Here is a 10,318-nt window from a genome sequence, read left to right as displayed (position 1 = left end):
TTTTTGTGGTATGTGGGCCTCTCACTGCTGTGGCCTCTCCCATTGTGGAGTACAGGCTCCAGATGCGCAGGCTCAGCGACCATGGCTCACGGGCCCAGCCGCTCCGCGGCATGTGGGATCTCCCGGACCGGGGCACGAACCCGTGTCCCCTGCATCGGCAGGCGGACTCTCAACCACTGCGCCACCAGGGAAGCCCCAGAAAATTTTCTAATTCTTAAATCTACTGATTGACAAAATTTTTGAGTGAGCTTTTTTCTGAGAAGATCTTGGTTTGGAGTACTTTTTTTTTTTTAAGTAGAACTGTGTATCTTAGGAAAAGTTTTCCCCTGAGAATGTTTCAAATATATCTTCATTTCTCACAGAACATGTATTGAGTGCCTAAAAATTAACTTGCACTCATTCAAAGCTCAGAAAGCGTTAGAATGCATTTACCTAAATCATTCTAACAAAGACATCAATGATGTCAAAACTCTGAATTTTGAAACAGAACTTCTGTTCTCTTTCTAGCCTCATTATTAAAACAGATTTTTTTTAAGGTTTGTTCATAACAGGATTGCCATTTTCCATGCTGCCTACCGATTATAAACAGAAGTAATTTTAAAGCCAAGCTAGAGCTCTCTCTGAAATATTCAAGATGTATTACCATCTGGTTTTATATCAGCATTTGAGCAGGTCCAAAGAATCACTACATTACCAAGTATTATCAAAAATAGTTCATTTCCCTTTCAAAGCACATATTCCTCTCAAAATACTTTCAAGTCACAAACTCTGAAAATTCACCTAATTTTTCAAACTACACCAGACATATGAACGTCAACCGTAGTTACATATGTAAGTGATTTGTCACAGATCACTCAGTAATGCTGACCAAAGCTAGTTTCATCTAATGGTCTTTTGGAAAGTACTAATTTGGGAAAACATGGCATACCTGATTACTTGGAAACATATAGGAAGTAAAGGGTAACAGTCTTTATTTGCAATGTACACACTATGTAAAAATACAAATCTTCCCAGCCCTGAGAAAAAGTGTCCCCCTAACATATATATCCAGCAGCCTCATTTCCAAACACAAAAGAGACAACAGCCTTTCTCCAGAAGATGCTCAGCTAAAAATCAGCACCTACGAGTAAAGAGAAAATGGCAGGTGGGGAGATAAAGATGGGTTTCTAACTGAACCTGCAGATACAGCTCCAAGACAAGGCCCTTAGCCAGAGAACGGCTGTCGGATTTTCCAGCTGTCTCGACAAGAGTTCAACTGTTCATGAGATAAATGAGACCTAAGCCTGGTATCTAAACAAACGTTTAGATGAAATTTATTTCTAAGAAATCTTTTCCTTCCACTTAACTGAAAAAACACTTTTTAAGATTTCTCTCAGTTCATTCATTCAACAGTCTTGAGTACTGATTCCATGTAAAGATGTTCATCCTGCCCCCAAAGAGTTTACCATCCAGTCGTGGCAAGAAGGCATGACAGTAAACACAGTCTTCTACTCTTCACCATGATTGTCACCCGCTGGCAACACACACACACACACACACACACACACTCCGAACACTTCTCTGCCATCTCAAAGCACTGCATTCTATAGCAATTCTCTTTAAAACGGTTCAACCTGACCATTTCTCAGGATAAAACGGGGGTTTGCCAAGCCAGACCATATTCCATTTTATCCCATCTCTCTGTCAACCACCTCCTTGGAGAATAAGACTGGGGGCTCCTTCTGACACTTTTTAAAAAATACTTTCACTGCACTTTCTGAAACGTACCATTTTCCTTGAAATACTAATTTACACAACTTCAAAAGTCAGTTTATATTGCTTAATCTCTACTGATTTTCTCTCCCTTCAAAACGATGAAAAGGATTGAGCGAAGGCCTGTCAACATGTAAACGATGGCTTAAATTTTTTTTTAATATTTCATATTACAAAATAAACTTAGGAAACTAAAGAGTAAAACCAGCAGCGCTAACAACACAGCCACAGGCCACCTCAAGGGTCTAAAATACGAAACACAGGTGCACATACACTGAAGCTACTCTGTAGTTAAAGCGGGGAAAAATATCATTTATCCTCTACATGTTTTGGTTTCACTGGACCAGAACAAGTTGAAAGCAACTTGGGAACAAATTGAATGTACCATAGAAAGCAACAAAGATCATATCATGTATATGTCAATGCCAACATTTTATAGGCAAGAACTTACAGGAGTTAAATTGTTTGCTTGCCATAAAAAAGTGGTAAGACCGTTCTGAAAAGAAACAGAACGCTTCTCACAAAGCAATATTCGAATTCCATATGCATTATGCAACAGTCTTTTCCTATTATAAGAAATGGAACAAAGTTTTTATGATAACTGATCAGGCATAATATGGGAAACCAAAATTTCCTCCAAATTTGTTCTTATTCTGAGATTAAAGGCATCAAATGTAGGATTCTTCTCCCAAAGGAAAGACTTGCTCAGCATTTCTTCACATTCAGGTCCTCATTCAAACACCCACGTTATAGAGTCGTTAACATCTCTATCAGGCACACAGCCGTGCATCTGAGTAACTATTATTCTGTCTGTAAATCACCTCTCCCTTCCCGGCTTTCCTCTTTCTTTCCATATGTAAATTGTGGTGTCAGATTCGGACCCCACCACCAGCCACCGAGACCAAATTATGCTGCAGGGACATCAGTCGGGCTCCAGGGACATCAACTGGGCTCGTTATTCTTGATTCAGCATTAAAAAAAAAAAAAAGGAGGAGGAAGAGCTATTTTCAGGAATCAGAATTCCTCTTTTTTTTTTTAACATCTCTATTGGAGTGTAATTGCTTTACATTGTTGTGTTAGTTTCCGCTTTCTAACAAAGTGAATCAGTTATACATATACATATGTTCCCACATCTCTTCCCTCTTGCATCTCCCTCCCTCCCACCCTCCCTATCCCACCCCTCTAGGTGGTCACAAAGCACCGAGCTGATCTCCCTGTGCTATGCGGCTGCTTCCCACTAGCTATCTATTTTACGTTTGGTAGTGTATATATGTCCGTGCCACTCTCTCACTTCATCCCAGCTTACCCTTCCCAGAATTCTTCTTGATCAGATTTCTGGCTCACTGGTAAATGTTTCTACCCTGAAATGCATTATTCTTGGCTGCTAAATGTGTGGCTTTAAGAAAACAAAAAACAGGGCTTCCCTGGTGGTGCAGTGGTTGAGAATCTGCCTGCCAATGCGGGGGACACAGGTTCAAGCCCTCGTCTGGGAAGATCCCACGTGCCGCGGAGCAACTGGGCCCATGAGCCACAATTACTGAGCCTGCACGTCTGGAGCCTGTGTTCCGCAACGAGAGAGACCACGATAGTGAGAGGCCCGCGCACCGCGATGAAGAGTGGCCCCCGCTTGCCACAACTAGAGAAAGCCCACGCACAGAAACGAACACAGCCATAAATAAATAATAAATAAATAAATTAAAACTGCAACCTCCCTTTAAAAAAAAAACAAAACAGGAATCAGAAAAATAAAATTAAAAAAACAAAACAAAAAGCCAAGACATGGCACTACAGTGTTTCCAATATAAATTGCTTCCAGGAATATATGCTGAGTTTTGCAGGGAGCACTTGGTCAAATTCTAATATTCCCTCTTGGGAGCCAACAGCAACTTCCAGCAGCAGCTCTAACTGTGCAGAATGGAATTTCAAACACACACAGGGCAGCATCTTCCGGCGGACACAGCCCTTTCTTCTCCTGCTCTGTGGGGTGTCACATGAGACACCTCGTACGATACTCATCACTTAGAATATAGATCTTTCTGTTAAAGTCATAAATTAATCACGAAACGCACAAAATACATTCTTTTCCCTAACATTAAAGAAAATAAATAAAAAGCACTGTGGTTTCCAGCAAGGTTGAGCTGAAGCTGAATGTCACTGCTTAAGCTTGTGAATCACCGCCCGATGTAATAAGAATAAACACCACACACACATCTCTATAGGCTGCAAATGTTAGCAGAGAAAACGCATGTCATGGGGCTTCCTAACTCGGAAACAGGATCATCCATGGGCAAAAAGTGTTCGGTTGTCTTTGTTCCTCTTGATTATAATAAATATTTTTGTTTCCGTGGCCACTGAAAACTTGAGAGAGGACCCTCCCATTCTCGTTTCATTAACACGTACGGATGATTTTATTCTAAACCTTACGCAGATATAATCGGGGGAGAGACTGCACTCATCTGGTGGCATGAGGCTCAAAATACGAATCTCAAGGACGTACATTTGTCACTCGCCAGCCCAGGCTGAAGGCATCCACCAAGGGAATATTTTCACTATTCAGCTGGCAGCCAGAATCTACTGCCACGAACCCGCATACTGATGAGAGCCAAAGCCCCCAGCCACGTTCTCTATTTCTTCTTCTTCACCACCTCTTGCCTCTGCAGAGGAGAGAAGCCATTTTGCTGATTTATAAGCAACCTGACTATGCAACCACTGAAAACAATTTACTCATCAATGACAGTCGGCTAAAAGCAAAAGCACATCCCATAGGAGTCAGAGAATAAAACAGGCAACACCGGCACATACATCGCTCAGCAAGATGCCGGATACTCACTAAAGGCAGCCACCGCCAGGGCCAGTGTGACAATAATGGAGAACCAGGAGACCCACAACGCCTTCTTTCTGTAGTTCTGGGCTTCGTGGGGTTTTAGCCGAGTGCTGCTTTCTAGTAAGCCTGACAAAAACAAGGAGAAAAGGAAGTTAGGCATTTCCTTATTAAGAAACCCACAACTAGAGCTATTCTTTCTTAGCCAAGGATTGCAAACTGACAGCCCGCGGGCCGAGATGTGGGGTTTTTCCATTGAAATATAGTTGATTTACAACACTGTGTTAGTTTCAGGTGTACGGCAAAGTGATTCAGTTATCCAAGAGGTGTTTTAACATTTAGGAGGGTCACACGAAAATCAAGCTTTCTGGCCTCTCTTGAAAGATCTCGGGCTCTGGCAATATTTGACTCGTGTTCCCAAGGGTAATGGCAGCTGTCTTCTTTCTCAAGTACCCTACCACCCCCTGACCTGACATATGACCCCAGCCATTCCCCCCGCCCGTGGCTCACTGGCTCACATAGGTGCTGCTCCTTCTAACAAGACTTTTTCATTAGAAAAAGTAGCCCACATCTGGTTGGGCATTTGGGCTCCTCAGCGTGGCACTGATTTGCATTTTGCTCCATCAGCATGGCCCTAACTGGCGGACCGGGTTTTGGGGTTGTGGAATACAAATGCCCCCACGCCGCCCCTCAACAGTTAACAGAAGGAGGACCATTTCTCTTTAACCACAACCAACAACCACCAGGCCTAAATGACATGCCACGTTTTCTTCCCTCTCTTTCTGCTCTATAGTATCTATTCCTGTGTATCAGTCAAATGTCAAAAAATTCTCACACTATTGCACCGGGGTAAACCTGCTAAAACTGGAGGTCGCTCCCCAGGTGGGTCACGTGTAAGAAAGGTTTGATTTCGTCTCCTATGCTTTCAACATTGAGAGTCCTCAACAGTAACAGAAATTCAGGACGACTCTGAGGCAATGCCCAAGCTTCAGCAGCCATGGGTTGAAGACTAAAACATCTTCAGCACGATCTTGATTTATACTTTTTCTTCTCCTTTGTAAAGAGATCATATACGGCATCTCTTAGCCGCATGAAGAACCAAACTCTCAGCCCGGCATTCTACATAAACAGGACAACATCTCTGGCCAAACAACCCATAATATACCTTTCAGAGGTGGAGCAGCCTCATCACAACAGCTCCAAATGATGAAGGAATTGGTAGTCAGAGCTTAAGCACCCACCTGTAAAATAAGGCACAGTGTGCAACAAATCACACCTAAGCATTGTGGAAAAGGCATCTTTCCGTTAGACTGACTGGGTACCACATTAAGCCTCTGGTTGCCAAAAACTGCATCCTGCTCAAAAATTATAACAAGGAACCTGTTAAAACTTCCCAATTCCATTAACTACCCAGATTTAAGCACCCTGAAGAGGGCCTAAATAAACAGGAAATGTGGAGAAGCCTGCTTACTGAGTCCAGTGTACAGCCACAGATTTTTTTTTAAAATAAATTTATTTTATTTTTTATTTTGTTTCTGGCTGTGTTGGGTCTCAGTTGCTGCGCGTGGGCTTTCTCTAGTTGTGGTGAGCGGGGTACTCTCCATTGTGCTGCGCAGGCTTCTCACTGCAGTGGCTTCTCTTGTGGAGCATGGGCTCTAGGCGCACGGGCTTCAGTAGTTGTGGCACGTGGGCTCAGTAGTTGTGGCTCGCAGCCTCTAGAGCGCAGGCTCAGTAGTTGTGGCGCACGGGCTTAGTTGCTCCACGGCACGTGGGATCTTCCCGGACCAGGGCTTGAACCCGTGTCCCCTGCATTGGCAGGGGGGTTCTCAACCATTGCACCACCAGGGAAGACCCCACAGATTTTTTAATCATTGAAACCTGTAGACTTATTTACAAGCAAAAGGTAGATGAATTTGCAAAAGGTAGGTAATAAACTCCATCTCCATCACCTCACTGTAAAAATCTCCCCAGACCTTCCTTTAAAAATGCACTTGGACAGAAAAAAGAAAGACCTTCCCTCTTATCAAATTGTGCCCTGAGTACAAGTGATTTCAAACTGTCCCTTTGTCTGCTTCCCTAGCTGCTGAAAAACACCCCATTCTAATTTTCAACTGTGATCACCCTTGACTCCAGTTAAAGCCACAACCTAGAATAAGCAAGTCCCAGTGACTCCCGATAATTTATTTCCCTTTGCCCAAATGATATGAAAATCTTTCTTTCATCCTGGCCAATTGATTTTCAAGAGAAGTGAAGCTGTAACATTTAAGTACTGACTCAAATAAGCAGTTCATTTGCTGGGTACTTTGACAGCAACCACCTTGAGAGGTTATCCACTGGGGTTAAAAACGAGGTTTCTTCTAGAAGTAGATTTAATTTTCTAAGAGAAACAACAAGGATCTGGGTTTTCAATTCCAACACATGACATTTATTTTCCCTACCAAAGCCAGCTGTTTCCAACAATATGACTGGAGCTGACCGCACAGACCAATCATGTGTCTCACCCCAGAGTGGGCCAGCACTCCCCTTGGAGGGAGTCTGGGATGCCAGCTCACCTGGGTTGCACTGCCCTGCCAAGGTGGCAGGTGAATCCTCTGATCAGCAGGACTGGTAGTTCTTCCACAGATCTGATCCTGTATGTGCTTCCCCATGAGATGCTTCAAACTTTAAACACTGGAGTAAATTGGAAGACTGTCTAAGAAGGGAAGAACTTTCCCATTTCTATCCAACCTTCTGTTTCCTGCTAGTTTTCCTTCCTAAAAACAGAGCTAATACCAAGAATGGAAAACTTCCCACTCCTCAAAGAAAGTGGGGTATAATGACCTACGAGGACCCAGCTCATAAATGAAAGGTCTGCACACAGGTGCCACTACCTCCACCCCGTGTTAGCTGCACACACACGTGCAAGACACAGAGATGCACTGAGAATTCCTGAAGCTTTCAGGAAGCTGTGTGTCAAAGGTAGAAGAAAAGCAGCACAGCCTACAGAAGCCAAGGCAGGCCTCAGATTGGCACACAGGGCTGGATCCTTCCTACCCATAGCTGGCCTCCACATTCAAATTTTTAATCTCACTTGAATTTCACCTATTTGTAATTTGGGCCTGGCAAGAGTAAGCATAAGGGTTGTATTAATGAAGGACTGATACCTTATTTAGGGGGGAGGAGATGCAAATATATGCAGGGAGATTGAAGCCATCAGTCATTTCCATGCTAGTATGAATTAGTTCCAATTGCTTTCTCCTATGAGTTAGTCCCGCTTGGATTCTCTGAAGGAAGGGGTATATTCATTAGATGGGAAGGTAGTAGGAAATGCTGAAGCACGTAACACTCTAGGGCCCTAAGGCTTGGGGCAGAATGATGGGAAAACACCTGTGGGGAGAAGAGTGGGTATTAAAAGGTAGGGCGTGGAAATGCGTAAGACAAACTTGGCCTATGTTTTGTTTTAGTCCCTAAAGGTCTATGGACCACAAACCTCTCGCTCCCTGAACTACAAGGCTCAGTAACCGCAGTGTCATTTGGCTGACAATATGAGCTCATTAGGGTTCTGGGAACCAGCCCACGTCACTTCTAAGGAAAAAGTACCTCTCAAGTCTCCAAACACTAGATGTGTATAAAGCAAGCCTTTGATCAAAGTTAAATGGAGCCTGTCACAGGGTCCTGATAGCTCAGAAGGAATTTAGGGCAAGAGAGAAGGCCAAGTATAGGTACAAATCCAGGTGCCCACCCACCACAAACACACATACCCACTGGTAGGTATTTAGGCCTCGAAGAAAGCAAGCCAGACGTGATGTAGAGATACACATCAAGCAACCGCTGAGGCTTCCTCCTCCCCAAATCCTCTCACCATTAGGAAAAAGGTAGCAGCAATGGAACAGTTCCCAAGGGATAGAAAACATCGATATTGGAAAGATGCAGCCCCGTTCATAAAAAATAACACAAACACAAAATATTATAAGAAACCTCCCTAGGTAAGCTTCTGATTTATTTAATAAAAATGACTCATTCAGCATTAACTCTTTGCTGTCAGGAATGGGTCAAACAGAAGAATGTCACACTGACTTTCAGCTTTCAACGCCACAGGGCGCTGGGTTCTTTGGGGGACAGGGTTCATCTTAACAGAGAGGCAGTGTGTGACATGCAGCGCTTTCACACAGTGACAGTTTATGAACAGTGAATGCTTTCATGCTATAACATAATGGAAAATGAAATTCAGTTGACCAGTGAAAAATAACCTTAAGAATAAATTCAGAAGGGCTTTTTACACTTGAGCATGAGCTACAAAATAACACTAAATATTAACTGGCCCTAGGACTTTTTTCCCTCCTATCATTTTGTGAGGTGGGGAGAAATAGGCCAGCTTTTACAGATGACCTGCAATGCTACAAAAATAAGCCCAGCCCAGAGTTCGGTCTTTCTTCAATGCAAAAATTTTTAAATCCTACAACACTAGTTATAGTGGGAAAGGTAATTAACACGACCTACACTAAAAATAACAGGTTTTGCTGGGTGCTTGTGATGTCACCCATCATCAGCTCGAAAATGATAGTCGAGTTAGGTGAGAACAGGAGGAGAAACTGCAACATAGGCGCGGAACTCGTTGCACCTGGAGGGGCTCCAGTTCTCACCCGGGCATCCCTGCCGATTCTCTGGGAATTGCCGTTTGCATGCTTCACATGCTACAGTTTAAAATTTCTAAGACGAAAGAGATCGTGCATCGGAACACTAAACCAGAATAAAAATGTACAGGAGATACTAAGAATAGGACAGAAACCTGCGATGACTGAAATATACAAATCCGCCGCAGCCAACAAAATAAGGCTTCCAAGAACAGGGGGTGGAAGTGGCGACGAGCCGGCTCCCCGTTAAGGGCCGGCTGTCAGAATCCCGTTTCGGCCACTAACCGGGTTTAGGAAAGCCACCGAGTCTTTCTGAGGGGGCCGATTTGGATTTCGATTCAGCAAGAAGCAGAGAAGGTATAGACGTGGCTACGAAGAGGGCTCCCTCTGAGGCAAAAGGAAACGAGAGAGGGAGAAAGAGAGGAATGTAGAGAGACACGGGAATAGGCAACTCAAAGGGGGCATCAGCTGTCGGTCAGAGGGTCGGGTTTGGCCTCCCCAGAAAGGGACGTTTGCGGGCTTCCAGGCCAGTGTCTTGGGAAGGATTCTGAAGGGGCTAGGGATGGGCGCTCCGGGAACCATCACGTTCCAGTGGCATCCATCCAGGATTGGTGGCCCAAATCCAAGTGTCCCAGGCCTCTCCCCCCACCGGCAGACAGCGGGGCAGTGACCCACGGTAAACTGGGTCCCCTGTAAATGAGAGTCGGAAGTCACCCGACTCCCGTTCGCCGGGGCGGTCGCCGAGGGACTCCTCGAGGCTAAATCCGCAGAGGGAAGTTCTCCTGGGGAGCCGGCGGGGGCCGCAGGGGGCTGGGGAAGGAGGATGTACAGAGCTCAGGACCCTCCCAACTGAGCAGGACCCGCAGTCCCCGGGAGCGCTCGGCTCCGAAAGAAAAGGAAGAAAAAAAAAAATCACACACACACACACAGAGACACACACAGACACACGCACACGCCTCCCGCAAACTTTTCCAGTGGGCGCCGGAGGGACCAGGGCTGGCCGAGAGGAGGACGCGGGCCCCGGCGGGGTCGCCCAGGAGGCAGCACGGTTCGCGGGTTCCGGCGAAGGCTCCGCGGCCCGGGCGGCGCCGGCCGAGGGAGGTGGGGCTGCCGCCCTCTGCTCTCCGCGCCT

General features: G+C 45.1%; 1 protein-coding gene across 1 annotated transcript in view; it reads right to left on the bottom strand.

Moving 5' to 3' along the window:
- TMEM163 (transmembrane protein 163) overlaps positions 1 to 4,698 on the bottom strand; it is a 243,933-nt gene extending 239,235 nt beyond the window's left edge. The window contains exon 1 of the mRNA XM_024764127.1: positions 4,583 to 4,698. The gene's annotated coding sequence lies outside the window, so the exon portion shown is untranslated. The remainder of the gene's footprint in view (positions 1 to 4,582) is intronic.
- Positions 4,699 to 10,318: the final 5,620 nt, after the last annotated feature.

The sequence above is a fragment of the Neophocaena asiaeorientalis genome, unplaced genomic scaffold (genome assembly GCF_003031525.2).
Source record: "Neophocaena asiaeorientalis asiaeorientalis breed wild unplaced genomic scaffold, Neophocaena_asiaeorientalis_V1.1 scaffold102, whole genome shotgun sequence".
In the NCBI taxonomy this organism is placed as follows: domain Eukaryota; kingdom Metazoa; phylum Chordata; class Mammalia; order Artiodactyla; family Phocoenidae; genus Neophocaena; species Neophocaena asiaeorientalis.
The sequence above is the reverse complement of the archived record's forward strand: the minus strand, read 5'-3'. Positions and strand labels throughout refer to the sequence as shown.